We start from the raw sequence: 5,065 nt of genomic DNA, 5'->3' as shown, positions 1-5,065 counted from the left end.
ATATGCTACCTCCTTAAAGGGTTGAACGTTGACTGATTCTTTTTGGTACAGTCACTTTTTGTATTCCTTCTATCATCTTTTGATGTTTCCTACATCATTCCATATTTTGCGTATAGAATCCTATAATATTACAACTCGAGGCTTGAATTTTTTCTTCAGTTCTTTCAGCTTGAGAAATACCAAGCATGTTCTTCCCTTTTGGTTTTCTAACCTTTCTGTGTTCCCTTCTCCCAGGTCTTTGCCGAGAAGGAAGTTGCACTTCTCACAAGGCCATCAAAGCCAGATGCAGACACTGGAAATGGTGCAGATGCAGAACGGAAAGCAAGTGCAAGAAGCACCTAGCTGGGGACCGGAGAAGCTGGAAAGTTTCCACTCTTAGACAACCAGTTATTCTTCCAGAGGGGTGCTCTGTTCCTGTAGGTACTGCAATGCCAGGTCGATGCATGGGGTGGATGGAGCAAGCTAACATTCCACCTCCCAGCTCCAAAAATCCATTTAATATATTGTACTCAGATAGAGGACCTATCAGGTATTAAACTGATAAGAACTGATACTGCATTTGATCTTAACCAAAAGAATGAGAAGTGCGTATTTCAGAGCGATAATGGGACAGTAAAATCCCTTGGCTGATATAATGGAAAATGAGCCAGGGACTGTCTGAGGATTAATTTCTGAATAGGTTCACTCTGGTGCCACCGATCCTTGGTATGACTAAGGTGCGCCTTACCCAAGCCATGGTATTTTCAATCACCTCATATACATGGGAAAGCTGGATGATGAATAGGAAGAGTAAAGAAGAATTGATGGCTTTGAATTACGGTGTTGGCAAGAATATTGAACATACCATGGACTGCCTGAAGAACGAGCAAACCTGTCTTGGAAAAAGTACAGCCAGAATGCTCCTTAGAAGTGAGGACAGAGAGACTTTGTCTCACGTACTTTGGACATCTTATCAGCAGGGACCAGTCCCTGGGAGATGGACATCATGCTTGGTAAAGTAGAGGGTCAGTGAAAAAGAGGAATATCCTTGACAATACGGATCAACACAGTGACTGCAACAATGGGCTCAAACAGCTATGACAGTGAGGATGGTGCAGGACAGGGCAATGTTTTGTTCTCTTTTGCATAAGGTCATTATGAGTTGGAACTGACTTGTTGGCACCTAACAACAACAAAAGTCATTAATTGCAAGACTGTTAAAAGTTGAACATAGAATGACTACTTGAAGGTGGATATGTAAATGACCAGGATGGCTTCTCAGACCTAATAATGTCCAGCCCAGTAACATGCTTAGTCCAAAGTCCTGGCCTCTGTCCAAGTGGGGGTAGTACCAGCTTTCAGGAGATACTCTGGAGAAATTAGCTGTCTGCTTTGTACCACTGCAATTGCCTTTGTATACATACCTAGGGAATAAGTATAATCAGTATCACTATTGGAATGCAGGCAAGCTTGTGATACAGGTTAAAAAAAAAAACAGTTATAATAACATGGACGTGGAAATGAAAATTACTCTAACAAATATGCACTGTTAATCTGGTAAACTGGCATTTCCCTAGATCCTACAAGATCAAATCATTTGGGAAATGCTATCTATTCTAACACCCCCTTGAAGATTCACAAAGAACATTTGTGTGTTAAAGTAGTTAAATAAAACTATTTTAAAACTCTAAGACATTATTTTCCAAACTTACACGACCAAACTCATTTCCCCTGCCCTTTGTCTCCTAGATATATAGAAACATAGATAACTCCCATCAACCCTGATTTACAGTGATCCTGTGTAAAATAATACAAAATGTTTCCCAATCTTGCATCAGTATTACAGCGTCCAGCATGTTCAAGTCCATTGGTGCAGCTTTTGTGCCAATCCATCTCACTGGTGGTCTCCCTTGCTATCTTTGGCACTTCTCTTTGCCAAACATGATGTCTTCCTCCTGCAATTGATTCCTCCTGATGATTCGTCCAAAGCAAGAGTGTTGGATAATGTTCTGTTGTAATTCCTGAGGTTTTCATTGGCTAACTTTTTGAAGTAGATTTGGAAGCACCGCTGAAAATTGACCTCCGTGGATGACCCTGTTGGTACATGAAATACCAATGGCATAGTTTCCAGCACCGCAGCAATAGACAAGCCAGCACAGTATGACAAACTGACAGACGGTGGTGGGTTACCCACATAGGGAGTTTTCAAATTCATGGAACATGCTTCAGGAAATGTTAAATAAAAATGAAAAGCTTGATTTAATTGCTCAAGATGTATTCCACAGAGGTCACTGGTATATTGGTGTCACATGTGTGAAATGATGACATGCTGAGACAGTTTTTATGTATACATTTTGCTTTAATTCAATAACTTCATATCTATAAAAGTTATGCAAATACAAATAAAAAATAGTTTACACATATAAGGTTTATTTTACACAATATGAATTTTTAATTTATATTCATAATTTGTCCATTTCCAGATACAAAATTTGGTACCAAAAAATCATAGAAAAGCAGTCTGGTGTTGGCAAAATCACCTACCCGTGGGTACAATTAACCACCTGGTACTCCATAAGTGCAGTTGATTGATTGGCTGGCTTACAAGTTGAAACTGGAACTATTTCACGATGTTTCTTTTCCTGTTATCACTTGTGGAGGACATTTCCTCAGGCATCATTTTAAGGGCCAAAATAGGAATATTAAAAGAACATATGAAATCTCCAAAAACGTTACAACTCTAGAATAAATTCTTAATGACTAGCAGTTATTTGTTTTAACCTAAGCCATTTTTAAAACTTTCAAAGGTTCAAGGAACTTTTACTGAACACGCTAGATCATGTAATTTTGGGTTTATCAGAAGAATATAATGTTTCTCCTTTTTTACCTGAAAAGGTTGTGTATTTAATATTATCAAGAGGTACTTAAATGTAATTCCATGATTTCCTTCTGTCTATGTCTTTCATTTTTTAAGATCAGTTCATTACAATCATCAACTGACTCTTGTCAGTGGCTTTGGAAAACACATGTATAAACAAACTATGCTGTGATTACCTACATATGAATGTTTAATATAAGCTCAAATTTAAACTTCTAAGCTCATTTTTCTTCCTTAGATCTGGATACACCTTTATTTATATAACCAAAATAAAATGGCTGACATTAGTTTTGCAGAGTTACTGGCAACTAGTACCCCCCTACACCCACCCCCCTTCCACACACATGTCTGTCAGTTTGTTGTACTGTGGGGGCTTTTGTGTTGCTGAGATGCTGGAAGCTATGCTACCAGTATTAAAGTACCAGCAGGGTCACCCACGGTGGACAAGTTTTTCTGAACTTCCAGACTAAGACAGACCAGGAAGAAGGACCTGATGGTCTACGTCTGCAAAGAATTAGAAAGTGAAAACCTTATGAATAGCAGTAGAACATTGTCTGATATGGTGCCAGAAGATGAGCCTCTCAGGTTGGAAGGCACTCAACTTTAATGATGTGGATGGAGTCAAGCTTTCGGAACTTTAATTTGCTAATGTGGCATGACTCAAAATGAGAAGAAACATCTGCAAACATCCATTAATAATTGGAATGTGGAATATATGAATTATGAATTCAGGAAAGTTGGAAATCATCAAAAATGAAACATGGATACCCTAGGCATTAGTGAGCTGAAATGGACTCGTTTTGGTAATCCTATGGTCTACTTGCCGGGAATGACAACTTGAAGAGGAATGATGTTGCATTCATCACCAAAAATAACATTTCAAGGTCTATCCTGAAGCACAACCCTGTCAGTGATAGGATAATATCTATACGCCTACAAAGAAGATAAGTTAGTATGACTATTATTCAAATTTATGCACCAATCACTAAGGTCAAATATGAAGAAAGTGAAGATTTTCACCAACTTTTGCGGACTGAAATTGATTGAACATGCAATCAGGATACTTTGATAATTACTGGTGACTGGAATGTGAAAGTTGGAAACGAAGAAGGACAGGTGGTTGGAAAATATAGCCTTGGTGATAGAAATGATGCTGGAGATTGCATGATAGAATTTTGCAAGACCAACTACTTCTTCACTGCAAATACTTTTTTCACCAACATAAATGACAACTATACACATGAACCTTGCCAGATGGAATACACAGGAATCAAATCGACTATATCTGTGGAAAGAGATGGTGGAAAAGCTCAATATCATCAGTCAGAACAAGGCCAGGGGCTAACTTCAGAACAGACCATCTATTTGCACATATGCAGGTTCAAGTTGAAACTGAGGAAAATTAGAACAAGTCCTCTAGAGGCAAAGTATGACCTTGAGTATATCCCACCTGAATTTAGAGGCAATCTTAAGAATAGATTTGACATGTTGAACACTAATGACCATAGACCAGGTCAGTTGTGGAATGACATCAAGGACATCATACATGAAGAAAACAAGAGGTCACTAAAAAGACAAGAAAAAAAGAAAAGACCAAAATGGATGTCAGAAGAGACTCTGAAACTTGCTCTTGAACGTCGAGCAGCTAAAGCAAAAGGAGGAAATGATGAAGTCAAAAAGCTGAGCAGAAGACTTCAAAGGATAGCTCGAGAAGACAAAGTATTATAATGACGTGCAAAGAGCTAGAGATAGGAAACCAAAAGGAAAGAACATGCTCAGCATTTCTCAAGCTGAAAGAACTAAAGAAAAAATTCAAGCCTCAAGTTGCGATATTGAAGGATTCTACAGGGAAAATATTAAATGACACAGAAAGCATCAAAAGAAGATGGAAGGAGTACACAGAGTCACTATATCAAAAAGAATTCATTGACATCCAACCATTTCAAGAGGTAGCACATGATCAAGAACTGACAGTACTGAAGGAAGAAGTCCAAGCTGCATTGAAGGTATTGGCAAAAAACAAAGGCTTCAGGAATTGATGGAATACCAATTGAGATGTTTCAACAAACGGATGCAGCACCAGAAGTGCTCACTCATCTATGCCAAAAAATTTGGAAGACAGCTACCTGGCCAACAGACTGGAGGAGATTCATATTTATGCCTATTCCCAAGAAAGATGATCCAACTGAATGCAGAAATTATAGCACA

At 38.5% G+C, this 5,065-nt stretch overlaps 1 non-coding gene across 1 annotated transcript; it reads right to left on the bottom strand.

Annotated features, from left to right (window-relative positions):
* Positions 1-398: 398 nt before the first annotated feature.
* LOC126086380 (U2 spliceosomal RNA) lies at positions 399-589 on the bottom strand. Its single transcript, XR_007519473.1, has one exon. It is a non-coding gene; the product is annotated as a U2 spliceosomal RNA (small nuclear RNA).
* Between the last annotated feature and the right edge of the window lie 4,476 nt (positions 590-5,065).

The sequence above is a fragment of the Elephas maximus genome, chromosome 11, assembly GCF_024166365.1.
Source record: "Elephas maximus indicus isolate mEleMax1 chromosome 11, mEleMax1 primary haplotype, whole genome shotgun sequence".
Taxonomy (NCBI): Eukaryota; Metazoa; Chordata; class Mammalia; order Proboscidea; family Elephantidae; genus Elephas; species Elephas maximus.
Note: the sequence above shows the minus strand (reverse complement) of the source record. Positions and strands in the feature narration are given on the sequence as shown.